At 46.5% G+C, this 21,849-nt stretch overlaps 1 pseudogene; it reads right to left on the minus strand.

The window, feature by feature from the left end:
- Positions 1-12,285: 12,285 nt before the first annotated feature.
- On the minus strand, positions 12,286-15,783 carry LOC119315882 (annotated as a pseudogene).
- Between the last annotated feature and the right edge of the window lie 6,066 nt (positions 15,784-21,849).

The following is a 21,849-nucleotide window of genomic DNA, read 5'->3' on the forward strand; positions in this document are numbered from 1 at the left end:
AGGGAACCGGGCGGCGCGGGCTAGGGAGCCGGGCGGCGGCGCGCAGGCCGGTAGGGCCCGATCCGGGCTCTCTGGGCCAGCGGCTGAGAGGACGGCGGCGGGACACGTGTCAGCGCAGGAGTGGCGGCAGCGATTTGTCCGGCGGCGGGCGGACACGCCGGCCGCGCGGAGGGGAGAGAGATCTAGGGTTTGATCCGAAATTTCAGGGGAGATGCCTATTTATACACGGTTTTCGGCCACGCGATCGTGATCGAATGACCGAGATGACGGAGGGGGGTTTAGGTGGGTTTTGGGCCACTTTGGAGAGGTGTTGGGCTGCAACACACACGAGGCCTTTACGGTTCCTCGGTTAACAGTTGGAGTATCAAACGAAGCCCAAATGGCACGAAACTTGACAGGCGGTCTACCGGTAGTAAACCAAGGCCGCTTGGCAAGTCTCGGTCCAATCCGAGAAAGTTTAACACCCGCACACGAAAAGAGGTAAAAGGGACACTGGAGGACATAGGAGCGCCAGAATGCAAAACAGACAACAGGGAAAATGCTTGGATGCATGAGACGAACACGTATGCAAATGCGATGCACATGATGAGATGATATGAGATGCATGACAAAGACAAAAGCAACACGGAGACAAAAAGCCAACACCGAGGAATCTCATAACTTAGTGCCAGAAATGGCAAGAGTTGGAATACAATTATGGTAGGTTACACATGGGGCGTTACAACACTCCACCACTACGAAAGGATCTCGTCCCGAGATCTAGGTCTGGAAAAACTCCGGGTATTCGGAACGGAGGTGGTCCTCACGTTCCCAGGTGGCTTCACGGTCGGAATGATGTGACCACTTTACTTTCAGGAATTTGATAGACTTGTTGCGAGTCTTGCGCTCAGTTTCTTCAAGAATAGCAACGGGGTGCTCATGATAAGACAGGTCTTCTTGGATATCAATCTCTTCGAAGTTGATGGTGCGGTCAGGAGTCTTGAAACACCTGCGGAGTTGAGATACGTGAAACACGTCGTGCATGTTTGCAAAGTTGGTTGGAAGCTCAAGTTGATAGGCGAGATCGCCTCTTTTACCAATGATCTTGAAAGGACCCACGTATCTGGGGGCAAGCTTCCCTTTGATACCGAAGCGACGAGTACCTTTCATTGGAGAGACACGGAGGTAGACATGGTCTCCGATCTCGAAAGCCAAGTCACGATGCTTGCTATCATAGTAACTCTTCTGGCGCGATTGCGCGGCTTTGAGATTTTCACGAATGACTTTGCACATTTCTTCAGTCTCTGTGATCAAGTCATTGCCAAGAAGTTGACGTTCACCAGTCTCTGACTAGTTAAGAGGAGTACGGCACTTTCTGCCATAGAGAATCTCGAATGGGGCCTTGCCCGAACTCGCTTGGAAGTTGTTGTTGTAGGAGAACTCAACATATGCAAGACAATCTTCCCACTTCATATCGATAGAAATGACACAAGCCCTGAGCATATCTTCAAGAATCTGATTGACTCGCTCGACTTGGCCACTAGTTTGAGGATGAAAAGTTGTGCTGAAGCGAATGTTGGTTCTCATGGCCTTCTGAAAGGAATCCCAAAACTTAGAGGTAAAGATGCTACCACGATCTGAAGATATCAACTGCGGAATGTCGTGCAGAGAGACAATCCTGGAGGTATATGTTGGGGAACATAGCAATTTCAAAAAAATTCCTACGCACACGCAAGATCATGGTGATGCATAGCAACGAAAGGGGAGAGTGTTGTGTAAGTACCCTCGTAGACCGAAAGGCGGAAGCGTTAGCACAACGCGGTTGATGTAGTCGTACGTCTTCACGGCCCGACCGATCAAGCACCGAAACTACTGCACCTCCGAGTTCTAGCACACGTTCAGCTCTATGACGATCCCCGGACTCCGATCCAGCAGAATGTCGGGGAAGAGTTCCGTCAGCATGACGGTGTGGTGACGATCTTGATGTTCTACTGTCGCAGGGCTTCGCCTAAGCACCACTACAATATTATCGAGGACTATGGTGGAGGGGGGCACCGCACACGGCTAAGATATTAATGATCAACTGTTGTGTCTCTGGGGTTCCCCCTTGCCCCCGTATATAAATGAGCAAGGGAGGGAGGCGGCCATGCTAGGAGGAGGGCACGCCAAGGGGGGTAGGACTCCTCCTTCCCTTGTTGTAGTAGGAGAGAAGGAAAGAGGGGGAGAGGAACAAGGAAAAGTGGGCTGCACCCCTTGTCCAATTCGGACCAGAGGGGGGGGGGGCGCCTCCTTCCTTTTGGCCCCTCTCCTCTATTCCCGTATGGCCCAATAAGGCCCATATACTCCCGGCGAATTCCCGTAACTGTCCGGTACTCTGAAAAATACCCGAATCACTCGGAACCTTTCCGATGTCCGAATATAGTCGTCCAATATATCGATCTTTACATCTCGACCATTTCGAGACTCCTCGTCATGTCCCCGATATCATCCGGGACTCCGAACTACCTTCGGTACATCAAATCACATAAACTCATAATACAATCGTCACCGAAACTTTAAGCGTGCGGACCCTACGGGTTCGAGAACTATGTAGACATGACCGAGACATGTCTCCGGTCAATAACCAATAGCGGAACCTGGATGCTCATATTGGCTCCCACATATTCTACGAAGATCTTTATCGGTCAGACCGCATAACAACATACGTTGTTCCCTTTGTCATCGGTATGTTACTTGCCCGAGATTCGATCGTCGGTATCTCAATACCTAGTTCAATCTCGTTACCGGCAAGTCTCTTTACTCGTTCCGTAATACATCATCCCGCAACTAACTCATTAGTTGCAACGCTTGCAAGGCTTAAGTGATGTGCATTACCGAGAGGGCCCAGAGATACCTCTCCGACAATCGAAGTGACAAATCCTAGTCTCGAAATACGCCAACCCAACAAGTACCTTCGGAGACACCTGTAGAGCACCTTTATAATCACCCAGTTACGTTGTGACGTTTGGTAGCACACAAAGTGTTCCTCTGGTAAACGGGAGTTGCATAATCTCATAGTCATAGGAACATGTATAAGTCATGAAGAAAGCAATAGCAACATACTAAACGATCAAGTGCTATGCTAACGGAATGGGTCAAGTCAATCACATCATTCTCCTAATGATGTGATCCCGTTAATCAAATGACAACTCATGTCTATGGTTAGGAAACATAACCATCTTTGATCAACGAGCTAGTCAAGTAGAGGCATACTAGTGACACTCTGTTTGTATATGTATTCACACATGTATTATGTTTCCGGCTAATACAATTCTAGCATGAATAATAAAAATTTATCATGATATAAGGAAATAAATAATAACTTTATTATTGCCTCTAGGGCATATTTCCTTCAGTATACAGCTCTGCCAACTGAGCTGCTATGATAGATTCTTTGATAGGGAGAAAATGAGCCACTTTAGTGAGCTTGTCGATGACAACAAAGATATCATCATTGCCACGCTTGGACTTGGGAAATCCAGTCACGAAGTCCATCTCAATATGGTCAAACTTCCATTCTAGAATGGCAAGAGGTTGGAGGAGACCAGCTGGTCGTTGGTGTTATGCCTTCACTCTTCTGCAGACATCACATTCATTCACGAACTGAGCAATCTCGCATTTCATTCGAGTCCACCAGTACGACTGCTTGAGGTCATGATACATCTTTGTACTTCCAGGGTGAATAGAGAGGAGTGAATTGTGAGCCTCGTTCATGATGACTTTACGAAGGTCACCTTTAGGAACAACAATGCGATCCTCGAAGGATAGAGTATCCTTGTCATCAAGGCTATAGCACTTGTACTTGGGTTGGCTCTTGGCAATCCCAATCTTCACCTTCTTCACCATAGCATCAAGAAGTTGAGCCTCACGAATCTGATCTTCCAAAGTAAGAGAAACTTGGAGGTTGGCAAGGAATCCTTGAGGAACAACTTGGAGATTAAGTTTGTGGAAAGCTTCACTAAGATCCGGTTGGTAGGGCTTGAGAATCAAACTGTTGCAGTAAGCCTTCCTGCTCAATGCGTCAGCAATTACATTGGCCTTGCCTGGAGTACATTCAATACTCGGATTATACTCTTGAATCATCTCGACCCAACGAGTCTACCTGAGGTTGAGGTTTGGCTGAGTGAAGATGTACTTGAGACTCTTATGATCAGTGAAGATGTCCACTTTTCTTCCCAACAAGAGATATCTCCATGTTAAAAGAGCATGGACAACTTCCGCTAACTCGAGGTCATGAGTGGGGTAGTTCTTTTCGTTGGGCTTCAACTGGCGAGAGGTATAGGCCACAACTTTCTTCTCTTGCATCAACATTGCACCGAGACCTTGAAGGGAAGCATCACAGAAAACCTCAAACGGTTTGGACTCATCAGGAGGAGTCAGAACTGGAGCAGTGACTAACTTCTCTTTGAGGGTGTTGAAAGCAATGTCACATTCAGGCGACCAGACATACTTCACATGCTTCTGAAGGAGGTTGGAAAGAGGCTTCGTGATCTTTGAGAAATTCTCAACGAACCTTCGACAATAGCTTGCGAGCCCAGGGAAGCTGCGGAGTTGGTTCACATTCTGAGGCGGTTCCCAATTCACAATTGCAGACACCTTCTCAGGATTAACAACCATGCCCTTGGCAGAGATGATATGCCCAAGGTAGAGAACCTCATTGAGCCAAAACTCGCACTTTGAAAACTTCACATAGAACTAATGTTCTTTGAGTTTATCCAGCACCAATCTCAAGTGCTTGGCATGATCCTCCTTGTTCTTGGAGAAGACCAAAATGTCATCGAGGTAGACCAAGACGAAGTCATTTGTGTAGGGGTTGAAGATGAAGTTCATCATGCGAGAGAATGTTGGAGGAGCATTGACAAGGCCGAAAGACATGACAGTGTATTCATAAGAACCATAGCTTGTTCTGAATGCTGTCTTGGGGATATCATCTTCACGAATGCGAATCTGATGATAGCCCATACGGAGGTCAAGCTTGGAGAATACTTGAGCACCTTTGAGTTGTTCAAAAAGCTCATTGATGTTGGGAAGTGGGTACTTGTTCTTTATGGTCTTCTTGTTCAATGGATGGTAGTCGACACAAAGTCGGTCCGTTCCATCCTTCTTCTTGACAAAAAGAACACCACAACCCCATGGAGAAGAAACCCATATGCTCTTGTTCATCGAGTTGCTTCTTCAGCTCCTTCAACTCTTTTGGTCCAAGCTTGTAAGGACGTTTCCAAACAGGTTCCGTGCCAGGCTCAAGATCGATGACGAATTCAACTGGCCGGTGAGGAGGCATTCCTAGAAGCTCTTCTGGAAAGATGTCTTGATATTCACACACGACTGGAATCTGAGATATGGCATCCAACTCGCCCTTCTCATTGAGAGAAAACAGTCGAATGGTATCGTCACGAGCGACAAAGACGATTACATCCTCAGACGAATGTGTTAGTTGAATCTGCCTGGCAGCACAATCAAGCTGAGCCTTGTGCTTAGAAAGCAGTCCATGCCAAGAATTTTATCAATATCCGAGTTACCAAGAACAATTGGAGATGACAGAAACTTATAGTCGCCCAACGTGATAGTAACATCTGGGGTGCAATTGTTAGATGTCATTTGCTTGCCCGGGGACACAATCTTCAACGGGAAAGGAATCTTTTCGGTCACAAACTCATGCTTGGCAACAAAAGGTCTTGAAATGAAGAAAGCGATGCACCAGTATCAAAAAGAACTTTTGCAGGAACATCGTTAACAAGAAGGTTACCCATTATCACTTCTGACGAGTCCTCTGCCTGAGCTGCATTCACCATGTTGACCTTTGCGAACTTGGGATTGTGCTTGACCCCTGCGGTGCTGGCAGATCTCATAGGAGGAGGAGGAGGAAGATGCCTCTGGTTGAAACATTTGTTGGCATAGTGACCCTTCTGCTGACACTTGTTGCACGTGACCTCTGAAAGCGGACGGTGATACAGAGCACTTGATCTTGGAGCATGAGACAAAGTCTTGTTCTGAAAGCCTGGGTTGGGTGGGTGGGAAGATCCATTGCCACCTTTGCTCTTCTGCTGATAAGGCTGACGGAACGGAGGAGGAGGCAACCAATACTTTTGCTGCTTAGTTACCACTTGAGTTGAAGAAGAAGAAGAAGAAGAAGAAGGAGTTGCATCCCTGACTCGCTTCTTGGAAGCATCGCACTTGAGCTGAGCGGTCTCTTGTTTCAGTGCCATATTGTAGAACTCATCATACTTCTTCGGCTCAAAAAGCACAAGAGCTAGTTGGAGATCCTCTCTGAGGCCACCTCTGAACTGGTAAATCATGCTCTTCTCGTCAGGGACGTCTTGCTTGGCGAAACGAGCGAGCTTCTGGAACATGATGTTATACTGGTAAACAGACAAGCTGCCTTGCTTCAGATTGCGGAACTCCTCACGCTTGCTCTCAACAACACTATGAGGAATGTGGTGAGCTTTGAAGTCTTGACGGAATTCATCCCAGGTAATCACACGACCTCGTATGGAATCTTTGTATTGCTGATACCACTCTGCAGCTTGGTCTTTGAGTTGGAATGAGGCAAACTTGACAAAGTCCTCAGGCCTGACGTTGCTGCACTCGAAATGTTTGCGGATATCCACGAACCAATCATCAGCGTTTGTGGCCTCGACACAATTACTGAAGGTCTTTGGCTGGTTTGCGAGGAACTGGTTGAGTGTAGCAAACGGATTCTTATTGTTGCCATGGCCTTGATTTCCTTGGTGGCGCTCTTGCAAGAGTTGCATGAGCATCTGCGCGGTGTTGGTAGCGACCATCACAGCTTGCCATGCCTCCGGAGGTGGAGGTGGTGGCGGCGGATCCGGATTCTGACGCGTTGGAGGAGCCATCCTGAAGAGGGTGACATCCATTAGCATCTTGAAAGACATATATCCAAGCTGAATCAAATGGATCGAAATTGCAACATATAGTCTTAACATTCAAACAAGAATGAACGAATGCATTCCAAACTAAATGGTCACACTTCCACAAATTGAGAAGCCACTTAGATACAGGTAGATGAATAAAACAACAAGGTACGGACAAGAACAAATACTTGGTGAGGATTACCCAATCGCAAACCAAATATCTGCGGAAGAAATACTAGAGCTACATGAATTCCCACCTATGAAACTCCCAAAATTTTCCCGGTTCTGCAATCAGGTGTTGGGGATACAGGGGAAGCATAATATCTCACCCAAAGCTAGCAAATCCTACATCCATTTGTATCCATCCTTCAACACATAACCAAGAAACCTACGGAAATCATTTACCTCAACCTTCGAAAAGCATCCATTATACGAGTTATGGCAATACTCCCGAACTCCCGCCCAAGTACTAGGTGGCGTCGATGTTATCTCACCAACAACTGCATAAAAGAGATTTTCGATGTCGGTGAAACTCAGGTATTCCAGAATTGCAACGATAAAATTGTGACGACAACACCTCGGAGCTCAACTCCCTAGGACACTGCCACAACCCCTAAATGTCAGGAGGCACCAAGAACAGTGTTCTCATCACAAAACCATCGAAACGATTCCAAGATACCCGCGTGATCCTAAAAAAATTAGTGAAATTTGAGAAGAGAAGAGTCAAAACTCTACGTCAGGATGCCTCACCAGAACGACGAAGGGACTGAGGAGTAAAAAGAATCCTACTCTCCAATATATATAATCCTAAAAGACACAAAACATTTTACTAGACTCAACAACGCCAATGATTCGATCAAGCAGGGGGCTCCTAAGTCGGGGATGGCTCTGATTACCAACCTGTAACACCCACGATGCGGCTATATCTCCCACGTGTCGGAGCACGACTTAGAGGCATAACCGCATTGTATGCCATGTACTGAATAAGGAAAGAGGTACATAGTTCGGCTTACACTCGCCACGTCACACAATAGCATAAATATATCATTACAATCATCCAGATACAATCAAGGTCCGACTACGGAACCAAAATAAAGACAACCCCAAATGCATAATGTCCCCAATCACCCCAACTGGGCTCCACTACTGATCGTCTGGAAAGGAAACATAGTATCGTCCTGAGTCCTCATCGAACTCCCACTTGAGCTCAGTCGAATCTCCTGGAATGGTATCATCGGTCCCTGCATCTGGTTTTGGAAGTAAACTGTGAGTCACGGGGACTCGGCAATCTCACACCCTCGCAATCAAGACTATTTAAGCTTATAGGTAGGTAAAAGGTATGAGGTGGAGCTGCAGCAAGCACTAGCATCTATGGTGGCTAACATACGCGATTGAGAGCGAGAAGAGAAGGCAAGGCACGGTCGAGAAACTATGATCAAGAAGTGATCCTAGAACAACCTACGTTCAAGCATAACACGAGACTGTGTTCTCTTCCCGGACTCCGCCGAAAAGAGACCATCACGGCCACACACTCTGTTGATTCATTTTTAATTAAGTTAAGTTTCGGGTTTGCTACAACCGGACATTAACAAATCCCCATTTTCCCATAACTACGGGCACGGCTTTCGAAAGTTCAAAACCCTATAGGGGTGTCCCAACTTAGCCCATCACAAGCTCTCACGGTCAACGAATGATATTCCTTCTCCCAGGACGACCCGATCAGACTCGGAATCCCGGTTACAAGACATCTTGACAATGGTAAAACAAATCCAGCAAGACCACCCGCTGTGCCGACAAATCCTGATAGGAGCTGCACATATCTCGTTCTCAGGGCACACCAGATGAACACTACGTACAACTAAAACCAACCCTCGAGTTTCCCCGAAGTGGCGCTACAAGTGGCTCTGATTTGGACCAACACTCAGAGGAGCACTGGCCCGGTGGTTTAAAACAAAGATGATCCTTGAGTCCGCGGAACCCAAGGGAAAAAGAGGCTAGGTGGAAAATGGTAAAACCAAGGTTGGGCCTTGCTGGAGGAGTTTTATTCAAGGCGAACTGTCAAGGGGTTCCTGTTATAACCCAACCGCGTAAGGGACGCAAAATCAAGGAACATAACACTGGTATGACGGAAACTAGGGCGGCAAGAGTGGAACAAAACACCAGGCATAAGGCCGAGCCTTCCACCCTTTACCAAGTATATAGGTGCATTAAAGTAAACAAGATATAAAAGTGATATCCCAACAATAAACATGTTCTAACAAGGAACAAACTCCAATCTTCACCTGCAACTAGCAATGCTATAAGAGGGGCTGAGCAAAGCGGTAACATAGCCAAACAACGGTTTGCTAGGACAAGGTGGGTTAGAGGTTTGACATGGCAATATGGGAGGCATGATAAGCAAGTGGTAGTTATTGTAGCATAGGCATAGCAAAAGAGAGATCATCTAGCAAGCAAAGATAGAAGTGATTTCGAGGGTATGGTCATCTTGCCTGCAAAGTTCTCCGAGTTGACATAAGTTTGATCCTCATAAACGTGCTCAACGGGTTCCTCGATCACGTACTCGTCTCCTGGCTCTACCCAAAACAAGAACACAAGCAAAGGGAGACACAATCAACCACGGTGCAATGCACAAACAACATGATGCAAAACATGGCATGATATGCGGGAGAGGCGGAGGACGAAAAATTTTCAAGGTGTGGCGAGGCGACATGCAGTGTTGAAAAAATTTCCTCTCCTTCACTGGTCACATGCCGCACTGTTGCCTGCTGTCCATGACCTGTGAAGGAGACGGAGCTGGGCAGCTGGGTACCGGCGCTGCTCGCGTCGTTGCTTCCTACCGCCGCCTGCTAGGCCCCAACCGCAACCCTTCATGCTTGCTCGACGGCTCGACGCCCAGCCCACGGCCTCCACCGGCCGTCTCGTCGTCCGCCTCGTCCTGGACTAGCCAGTTGCCGCCGCGCTAGGCGTGAACTAGGGTCCTTGCGTGTGCAAGAGTACGTCTCGGGTCACTGCCTGGCTTCATGTGGTCTGGGGCGATCGGCTCAGTGTGAATCAGTGGTTCAAGCCCTCATGGGCCTGCATCTGCATGGCCCATTCCAGCAAACGGCGACTTTCCCAGCGATACAGGGAGTCAACGTGGCATCGAGTGTACCCAGCTAGCCGATATCACGTTATACGTAGGTATACAATTATTTTTGCACCACATCAAGGTATGGCAGCTGCCACCCCTCGCCCACCGGGGTCCTCCGCCAGTGATATGCGGGATGTGATATGCAATGCATATGCATGTTCAGAAAAGTAAGATTGAACCAGGCCTCAACATGGAAAACCAAGGGTGCTGCTGGAAAGATGAGTTGATTTTGGTTGAAATCGATATAAAGATCACCGGAAACGGATGCACGGTTTGCAAATGGCAAGCAAAACAATAATGGCACAAAGCTGCGATTAACAACACGAGGCCAACTAAATGCATCAAGAACAACAAGCTACTGCACTCTAACATAACAATAAAACACATGGAAGTGATCCACTCAAGATGCTCGACAAAAGATGAACACTGAGCTACGGCTAATTCACACAATAGCAGGTTCAAACAAGCATGGCAAAAGTCCAAAAGATAAGAGGTTCACAGACTTAGTGAAAATAACATGGCAGGATTTAACATCAGAAAGCAATGTTTAGAGCAAGATAACAACATGCTACAGGAACATATCATGGCAAAGCAAGTCATGGAATGAAACTACACAAAGCATATAACAATAGTCCCTTACTGACCATGAGCCAAAAGGGATCAGAAAATACAATGACAACCATGTGAACATAGCAAGTTTCGTTTACAGATTCAGACTTAGCAGAAAACTGGAACATGGCAAAACAGATTCACGTAGGCATGTTTGCGAGCTCGATGCACTCACCACAAGGCATTGCATGCCAAACTAAGCACACACCCAGTAAGTAGACATGACAAATAAGCTAATCATGGCAATAACAACCTCATAGCATGCAAGGATAAACTATAACAACCTCGGCAAAATTGCTTAACATGTGAACAATCTGCCAGGAACATTTTATAGTAAAAGTAGAGCAAGATTGAGTCATGCTAGGGTGCTCCATAAATGCAAACAAAGACATGGATGGATAGAGCATAACAATATCTCAAAATCATCCTTACTGAACATGCTCAAAAGAGTCATGCTAGGGCCGAGGACTTGGTGAAAATTAGACCTCTCAGGATCTAGATCTGCACAGATATCGAGGATGGCCGGGTTCATTGGAGTGGACGCCGGAGAGGAGGGAGATGGCAGATCGGGGGTCTCCTTCCCCGGATCTGGCCGGAGCTGGGTCGGGGAGGCACGGGGCGGCGAGCTCGGCCGGCTCCGGCGAGCTTCAGGGCGGCGGCGGGGAAGCAGGCGAGACGGGGCACGGTGGTTGGCGAGGTGCGGCGAGGTGCGCCGGCACGGGTGTGGGAGCGGGGCGGCGCTGCGAGGGAACCGGGCGGCGCGGGCGAGGGAGTCGGGCGGCGGTGGCGTGCGGGCCGGGATGGCCCGATCCGGGCTCTCCGGGCCGGCGGCTGAGAGGACGGCGGCGGGACACGTGTTAGCGCAGGAGTGGCGGTGGCGATTTTTCCGGCGGCGGGCGGACACGTCCGGCCGCGCGGAGGGGAGAGAGATCTAGGGTTTGATCCGAAATTATGGAGGAGATGCCTATTTATACATAGGAGGAGCTAGGAGGCTCCAAATTGAGCATGGTTTTCGGCCACACGATCATGATCGAATGACCGAGATGATGGAGGGGGGTTTAGTTGGGTTTTGGGCCAGTTTGGAAAGGTGTTGGGCTGCAACACGCACGAGGCCTTTACGGTTCCTCGGTTAACCGTTGGAGTATCAAACGAAGTCCAAATGGCACAAAACTTGACAGGCGGTCTACCGGTAGTAAACCAAGGCCGCTTGGCAAGTCTCGGTCCAATCCGAGAACGTTTAACACCCGCACATGAAAAGAGGTAAAAGGAGACACCGGAGGACATAGGAGCGCCGGAATGCAAAACGGACAACAGGGAAAATGCTCGGATGCATGAGACGAACACGTATGAAAATGTGATGCACATGATGACATGATATGAGATGCATGACAAAGACAAAAGCAACACAGAGACAAAAACCCAACACCGAGGAATCTCATAACTTAGTGCCGGAAATGGCAAGAGTTGGAATACAATTATGGTAGGTTACACATGGGGTGTTACATCTTGCCATGGCTCGGTGGGTATTGGTAGGGGTTGGAGCAGGCCTGGGGACTTGATGTTCTCATGTTTGGCATGCTGACATACTGAGCATTGACGAACAAAATCCTCCACCGCTAGTTTGAGGCCTCGCCAGGTGAAGTGTTTATTGACTCGCTAGTAAGTAGCCATCACTCCAGAATGCTCGAACACAGCACTCGCGTGAAATGTACTGATCAACTTTGTTTGGACTGTAGTGTTTGCTCCTATCCACAGTTTGTTGTGCAGGCGGATGACCCCTTGCCTTGGTTCATAACCTTGCTCATCCGGGCCGGTGATAGCAAGCCGTTGCAGCAAATCTTGTGCCTCGGTATCTGTCTCATAGGAGTTAGCTACTTCTTGCAGCCAGTGTGGTTGGCAGATCGAAAGTGCGTCAATAGACAGAAGGTGCCCGACACGAGAAAGAGCATCTGCGACGCCATTGTCCGGGCCACGCCTATACTTGAATGAGAATTGGAGCCCGACCATCTTTGACATGGCCTTTCGCTGGAGCTCCATTTCTAGCTGCTGATCCCCCAGACTACATAAGCTCTTGTGATCTGTGACTATCACAAAAGGACCTCGTTGCAGGTACGCCCTCCACTTGTCGACTGCCATGGTGATTGCGAGGAACTCCTTGTAAATTGATAGGCGTTGGTTGCGCACGCCCAGGGCCTTGCTGAGGTAAGCGATGGGGTGGCCGTCTTGGACCAGAACAACCCCCACGCCAGTATCACATGCGTCTGTCTCAATGGAGAACGGCCGGGAGAAATCTGGTAAGGCCAATACCAGCGTGCTCACCATCGCAGTCTTGAGATGCTCGAATGCCGCTTGATCTTGTTCTGTCCACATGAACCCTTTCTTGGTGAGCAGCTGCGTAAGGGGCTTAGCGAGGATGTCGTATCGAGGAACAAACTTGCGGTAGTAGCCCGTTAGGCCGAGGAACCCACGGAGTTCCATAGCATTGGTTGGTGTTGGCCACGCCCGCATTGCGCTGGCCTTGCTTGGATCAGTCGCCACGCCCTCCCTTGAGATGATGTGGTCGAGGTACTCGATGCTTGGTTGGGCAAAGGAGCACTTTGATTCCTTGGCATACAGTTGATTTTGACGAAGAATGCCAAACACCGTACGCAAGTGCTCCACGTGATCCTGCAAGGTTTGGCTAAAAACAAGGATGTCATCTAAAAATGTGATGACAAACTTACGATTTGGCCCCAAGAAGACAGAGTTCATGAGGCATTGGAAGGTTGGTGGTCCGTTTGTGACACCAAATGGCATCACTCTGAATTGAAAATGCCCATGGTGAGTCTTGAAAGTTGTTTTCTCCTCATCTCCTTCCCGCATTCGGATTTGATGGTATCCCGCACGGAGATCAATCTTGGAGAAGAATGCTACACCGGCCAGCTCATCCAACAATTCATCGATTACGGGCAGTGGAAACTTGTTCTTGATGGTGATCATGTTGAGACGCCGATAATCCACACAAAATCGCCATGTTCCATCTTTTTTCTTCACTAAGAGGACCGGAGCCACAAAGGACTTATACTGTGTGTGATCAATCCCGTGCGCAACATCTCGGTGACTTGTCGTTCTATTTCGTCCTTCTGTAAGGGAGAATAACGATATGGTCTTGAGTTGATGGGCGTTGCGCCTGGTTCCAGACTGATTGCATGATCATATTGTCAGTGAGGTGGAAGCTCCGTTGGTTCTGCAAAGACATCTCTGAAGTCTGTCAATACTTGCTGAATGATTGGGGGTACAGGTTCACCACTGCTATCAGGTGGCTGGGAGTGAATCTCTAGTAGAGCAGCTCCCCAAATTTCATTCTCTTCCTGCATTTGCCACAAAGAAGCTGCATTTAGGGCCGTTATTGCCGGTTGGTCCTCGGTTCTGACGCCAGTCAACAGAATCATGTTTCCTTGCTTGGTGAACCGCATTGTTTTCAATCCCCAATCGCACTGCATTGGGTTGTGGCATGCCAGCCAATCCACCCCAAGGACTGCATCATACACTCCCAAGTCCAGGACTCGCATATCTGTGCAAAATTCATGACCATGGGTGTGCCACTTGAGCTGGGGCACCACTTCTGTGCATGCCAGTTGCTGCCCATTGGCAACACGCACTGTGATCGGAGAAATGCTGTGGTGGCGGCGCCAATGCGTTGAGCAAATGCAGTGTTGACAAACGTATGTGTGCTGCCGGAATCGACCAATAGAAGCATGGTCTGATTGCCGACAGTTGCTCTTAGCCTGATCGTATCCGCCGCTTCAGTCCCCTCTACAAGATGGGCGGACAAGAGACAACAAGTAGGGTTTGGCAGTGCTGGTTCATCAAGTAGTTCCAACGCTCGCACTGCCTCATCGAAAAGGACCTCGTCGTGTTCTCCGACTTCAATGGTAAGTAATTGTGTTGTACGCCGACACCGATGCTCTCTCGAGTACTTGTCCCCATAGCGAAAACAGAGGCCATGTTGTCGGCGGTATTCACGAAGCTGTCGTTCACGACCAAAATCATCAGTCTCTGGGCGCGGCGCGGGTGCTGCGCGTGGTGCAGGAACTGCAGGTGGCACCGAGGTGGTGGTTTGCCTAGAGCAGCTGGCACCGGCACGGTTGGAGGAGGGCGCCCCGGGTTGGTAATGCGATAGCGTGGACGTTGCTGATCCAGCTCCTCCTCTTGGATGCGGGCGAAGACCATTGCTCGCGTGATACTATTGGGAGCTTGAATGCGCACAGCAGCACACAGTTCATCCTTGAGGCCCAGCAAAAACTGAGTGACGGAGAACTTGGTGCTGAGAGAGGCGTCCAAGGCGAGCAAATTGTACATATACACTTCGAACTGTTGCATGTACTCTGTAACACTGCCCGTCTGTCGAAGCTATAGTAAGTTGTGCATCAACGATTCAAACTCCTCTGGGCCAAATTCTTATTCAATCGCGTGACGAAACATCTCCCAAGAGATCATGGCATGTTACTGCCGATACGCCCGAAGCCAGAGTGTCGCATGTCCGTCAACATACAGCGCGGCCGTCGCCACCCAGCTGTGTTGTGGCACCCGATAGAGCTCGAAATACGCGAGACATCAATCGATCCATACCCGAGGTAACTCGCCATCAAAACGGGGGAAATTGTGCTTGGGCGGCTTGGTGTACGACTCTTCACGGAGCGGCAGTAGAGGTTGTTGGTGGCGAACGGAGTCTGGGCGAGCCAACAGAGGTGGCCCTTCATTGGTGAGTCGCGTGAAGGGGGCGGTGGCGGTGGCGTTGAGGGCCTGTGGAATCGGAAGTGCACTCAGCGGCGGCGCGGCACGGGACTCCGGAGAGGGAGTTTGTAGGTGCGGTTGCACAAGTGGAGGATCTCCTGGATGTGGTGTCGCGGTGCCCAACCCGGATGACAGGGGATCGACGACCTGGGAAGCCGTGGACGGCGTTGACGAGGCGGAGGGAGAAGTGGCCTTGCGCACGTCGTCAACCGGCCTGGGTAAGCCCGATCTGCTTGGATAGGTTCTGCAGCTCCTTGGAGACATGCGTGTTGAAGGCGGCTTGTTCCTCTGCACGTTTGTCTTCCACCAGCTTCTCGTCATCGAACGGGAGAGTGGCTTCTCCATGAGGGCCATGAGGTTCGCTGTTTGCTCCCCCATCGTGGCGATGATCTGTCAGGTCTGCACCGAAGGCTTGGATGGCGCCGTCGCACCCGCTCCGAGCAGATCAAACCCCACACAGGATTTCGAGCAATTTCACCAAAGCAAAATCGCACCTGATGTGGTTGATGTTACCGATCTGGCCAAGAGATTATGGGGGCGGCTTCGGAAAAAAAATCGCGGAAGAATTTGCTGGCTCTAAGATACCAAATTGTAATGACCTGAACTCTAGCAAGGAATTGATAGCCGCAGGAGGGGAATTTTGGGTGAGAGGAGGAAGAAGCAGTAGGTGAGGGAGAGACGAAAAGGGGATGGGGAATCAGTTATCTCTTCATTCATGCCTATCTCACCAGGGATTAAGTACCCAACACACACGCACGCTGCTGGCCACAGACGGCCCAGTCAGCCATGGGCTCAGCCCAACCCATACTACTCGTCTCTCCCTAATCAGTTCACTGATGCAGTAGCATCAGGTGTGACAGTGCTACCTCTAAAGCTAGAGTCCTTTTGAATGTCATCTTTGCTGATTGAGCCAGAATCCTCGCTGCTATCGCCGGTCACGGAGCAGAGCAACGACGCACACAGACTTCAGCGGCTATGACTTCCTCGACGATATGGAATTCTAGGTGGCCGCCGGCAACGAAACCGTGGCCCGATCTGCGTCCTAATGCCCAGAGTGGTGTCGGAGGAGAGGCAGATCAGCAGTCATGCCGAAGGATGGCAGAAGGCGACGACCACTTACTTAAATCGAGCACTCTCTTCCAATAATAGAGGGTGGGGTAATGAGGAGAGATGAATGTTGCAGTTTCATGTGCATTTGTGGCCGGGAGAGGTTAGGTTGCGGCAGTGGAAGAGGTAGCGGCGGCGAGGGGAATCGAAGCGAAAGAGATGATCGTGAGTTATTACACGCAGTTAACGCTAACACCCATGAGGAACAACTATCGTACGACCCATCTGCATGAAGATTTCTGAGTCGGGAAAACCATTAAGATGGGCTAGCAGGCCTTTTGTTTGCATGGTACATAGCACGAACAACCACGAAGAGCCGAGTTTTGCCTAAAAAAACAAAGAGCCAAGTTAATTATTCACCTAAAAAACAAAGTTGCTCAAAAAAACTTAAATAAAAAATAAAAGGGCAATCAATTTGGAGTACGTTATTGGGCTGGGAAACAAAGCGGACATGCAAAGCACATCGTGTACCGGGAGTGCAGGGAAAATCATGGTTGTTCGGATGCAGCGAAAAAGTTCGTGCAGGAGATTTGTTGATGACGTGGCTTAGGCTAGTTATAGTCGGAGTAACTTAGCTAGTAACATAGCGCATTCCAAGAAATTTTTTCTTATGTGGCAAGTAGTTAATGAGAAGTAGTAACATAATATGTTACTGTAACATAGCGCTTCCCAATACAAGATGAGTCTACAAGCTAATAAATGAAACTATCTATGATACTAGTACTACGTTACTTTGCACTATGAAGGTAGTAACTTAGACTAGTGTCATATACACGACACTAGTATAAGTTACTCCCCACTATGACCAGCCTGAGAGTAACTTAGGTAGTAACATAACGCACTCCAATTTTTTTTTGCTTATGTGGCATGTAGTAAATGAGGAGAGAGGTGTTTAGAGTAACATAATATGTTACTGTAACATAGCAGTTCCCGAGAAAGAATGAGTCTACAAGCTAATAAATGAGGCCATCTATGACACTAGTACTATGTTACTTTGCACTATGAAAATAGTAACTTAGACTAGTGTCATATGTGTGATACTAGTATAAGTTACTCCCCACTATGACCAGCCTTAAACTGCTAAGGTGATAGGCTGCATGTTCACTGCTGATGTGGATAGTGTGCATGTCAAGAGAAATGAGGTAGTGGGGTGCTCCTATTTATATATAGAATATTTTACATCTTCGTTTTGAACCATCTATTGGAGTTGCTCTTTTACATCTCCGTTTTGGACCATCGGTTAGAGTTAAAGCTTTTTTTGGAGATGTAAAAAGCACCTTTTGGTGATGTAAATTTTTACATCACTGGTTTGGAGCACCAAAATATACATCATCTATTGGAGATGCTCTAAGCATTATATTTGCCACCACAACAAAAGGAATTTCATGGAAATTGTTTTGGGTGATTCGCTCTATCCTTCAAAGTTTTCATGGGTCATGAAAAATATTTTGTGGAGCACTACAACACACTCCATACATATGGTGGCATAATTTTTCATTTTCTGATAAGAAAACGTATAATTTTTTTATCTATTTGTGTGAAGCATTGTAAGCAGGATAGTTAGGTTATTGTGGATGTCATGATACGAACCAGAATATCTGCAAGTTTAAAACATTTCATGGCAATAATCTATGTACTCTCTATAATTTATTTTGCACTATCATAAACCAAGTCATTACAAACACTACTTGCCTTGGTCCATCAAGTATTCTCTTAGCCCATTGAATAACCTTAGCAAGAACATTTTTACACAGAGCGAAGTGCTACTATTTATACATCAAATACATCAAAAAGCTTAACCAACCTGCAGATTTTTCCTACATTAAAACCAATTAACTCTTCTATGAGGTAGTTATTTCACCACATGCAAATTTCTTCTGATTACCGCCATCCCCTTATAGCAGCACCCCTCATAAGCACTCCTACTTATCAAATGTTAATGTCTCGTTTTCTTCCTTGGCGTCTTATACTATTGATTTTCATGGATATAGGGTGCTTTGCTTCCACTGTGGTGATATTCTGCTATGTCATTTGTAAAAACATGTCTACTTTGTAGTATCCAATGTATCATGCACTTGCGTCTTGTCGCCGTATAGTCTCAACTGCATATAAGGCTTCAAAAACAATGGTCACCCGCAAGATCTGGGCTATTTACTTACGTGACATTGATGGTAGCTATCTACAGGTTTTCTTCAGTCAACAGCTCTGACTGGCGTACCCGCTGATAATTCTACCTTGGTTGTAGGCAAGTAGGCTGGTATGTTCATCTATTATCAGGAACTCCTCTTCACATCTGAATTTTGGCAAAACAACAATTCTACTGAGACCCTAGCATTAAAAGCAGCGCGGCAAAGGCCGACAAACAAATTTTGTCAGATAATAGAAATTTAGAATCATTGAGGGACATAATACCACTCTACTATCAAGAAGGAACATGCAAACATATTACCTCACACTCAAGTTTGCCATATAAAATAAACAAAAAACAGGCATGTCTCAAATCTAGCCAATGGACTCTGTTTTACAAATAACCTAGACACAGTATGCCATGAAAGACCTTAATACTGAACACATGATTTTAATGCAAAGCTTATGGACACACCCATAGCTTGGGTTGATACTATGAAAGCAAACTCCATTGCACCTAGTGCTCTTCAGAGCTCTAGCTTGGCAAATCATATAAAACTAAACCCAACAAATTAATCTATAGCATGAATTTACAAAAATAATGAAGTTATAGTCAGTATAGGGAACTATGAATCTCTCTAAGGAACCTGAAGTATCTAAATCACACACGACAAAAATGACCTAGAGAATTACAAACCATGGAAAAAATTGAAAGCAATCAAGAATTATTTCCACATGCAAGTAGAAACAAGGTACAAAAGTACAATAAGCCATACATGAACCAGTACCATAGGGAATCAATAAGCATATAAACAAGGGATCCCCGCCAGTGTTTCCATTTAATTTGGTAAAAGTGTAGATCTTGCTCTCACATTTACTTGAAACATGTGTTCGTAGTTCTTTGCATTTATATAATTTTTCCAATTTCAAAGCTCATCAATGCTTACACATGTGTTTGCTTATTACCAATAGCTTGATTAAACAATTATCTATAAGAGGGATGATCAAAATGTAGTGTCTTTTATATTCTTCTATACTACTGCCTGAATGGGACATAAAGCGAACTTTCAATCCAATGAAAGATAGGTGTAGCACCTAAAGAATAACATGATCATGGTAGATAACTGAATCCCATAACAGGGATCAACATGTGTATCAAAAGCAGTAAAACATGGACGTACTACACAATCATAGAAAATATGGTAACATCCTCGAACTTTATTCTTTTAATAGAACCTGAACAATTGGGTAACATCGTGTGGCTTCTACAGTCTGAATCAAAAGGATCATCTGTGATGTTAATTATCAATGATGCTCCCCTTCATCTAGTATAACAAATGTCAAAAGAAATATACATTAATGGTACACTTCATGCTAATTACAATTGAAGTGCTAATTGATATAGAATATATTATATATCGAACAGCTGCAGATGCAACCTGAGATGATTTTACCTTCCTATAATAAAGAAGTAACCATTCTATGAATGCATAAACTAATACATATTTTCATATATTTTTAATATGATGGTGTAGTCTCTATCAAATGGAGCATAATTGCATCACAAAATATTTGAGCTAGCATGTCTTCTTTTCCCAATCAAATATATGCATTTCTTCTCTCAAAGCTAGTCTTTGCTGTGAACATAACTTTATACTTTTTCTTTGCAGTTTGAATATGGTTAGCTCTTCTGCTGCTTTACAGGTTATGATAGTTCTATTCTATCTATGTAACTATGAGATACTTCTGGACTGAAAAGGTCAAGAGTCTTGGTGTTGCATAACAGCAGAGTATGATTAATTGTCAGTCTCGCCTACAAATCTAGCTTGTGTAGGATACAGTAATTCTGATACCCAGAGACCAAAAAGTGGTGCCTGAATAATTCTATGAAAAGATTGCATGCGTAGCAGATTGCTGACAGGAAATAAATTGTACTAAAAGGATGAACAAATCCGACTTTATGGGAAGAGTGTGCAACAGTCATGAAGAGTGGAGTATATTATACCTAATATGTGCTGCCAAAGGTAACGCCTCCAAGATGAATTATGAAACTGATACTCAAGATTGTATGATTGACATGAAGTACCAATACATGGGAGCAATGAACATGGCGATAGTGATCGACGACTGCACAAAGGAGACAACCGTTCAAATGAATAACACACCTATTACAGGGACCCCGCATCGTCATCTAGAGGAGAATCGTTTGGAGGAAACATGGGACTATCTTAGTCCCAATCGGCGAATATGTCGCTCCACCTGATGGTCACTACTAGTCTACGTCGTCGTAGAACTCTAAGATCTGTAGAGCTAAGATCAGATTGACAAAACATCCCTTGTTTCCATTGATGCAGTATATGTCTGTCTGATCCATTCAGGTCCATCATTTTACCTTGCAAGATTTTCATTGATATAACATCATCCCTATAATAACAACACATTCTGAAAAGATGGGCATCTATACAGACATAAGTAATTAGAACCAGAAAGGTAGACCTTCATATTAATTACCAAAACCAGAGATCACCAAGACCATATCAATATAAAGTTTCAAGAATAGGTCGATTTAAGAAAGGAAACATGTCTAAACTGTGCTCTACATTGTATAAAAAGAAAATTAGGAAGAAATTTCTCAAAGCAAACATACCATGGAGTGTCACTTTAACAGGAAAATTACATACTAACCCGCAATCCCCATCCTTGTGCAGCTACCGACACACATACCAGCAACCGTCGGAAGTACCACAAAAGAGACAAAATAAAGGAAATGAGACACAACATATACCTAAGAGGAGGTAGAATAATTGGGGTGTGGGAACAGGGATCCTAGCGACGGTTAAGGTCACACGGAACCGTCGAGGATCTCTAGCTGCCAATGGGTAGGAGGCTTGTAGTGACCAGACCTCAAACAGTCCAATCTCTGTGCTCCGGTGTCATCCCTGGAACAGCAATGCTGACACCACACAGTACTTGAAGGATTTATAACAGAGTAGCAATCACACACCTATTACATCGAGTGTCTCAAAAGAGAACTTATTACAATAAATATGGCTTAAGGCCATCTAAAAACGATAACAGCGGAAGGCTTGGAAGATAAGTGAGTCCATCAACTCCAACGGCATCACTGAGTATAGAACCACGACCTAAAGGCACCTTAATCATCGTCTGAAAAGTCTGCAACATTAACGTTGCAGCCCGAAACGGGTCAGC

The sequence above is a fragment of the Triticum dicoccoides genome, chromosome 6A, assembly GCF_002162155.2.
Source record: "Triticum dicoccoides isolate Atlit2015 ecotype Zavitan chromosome 6A, WEW_v2.0, whole genome shotgun sequence".
Lineage (NCBI taxonomy): Eukaryota > Viridiplantae > Streptophyta > Magnoliopsida > Poales > Poaceae > Triticum > Triticum dicoccoides.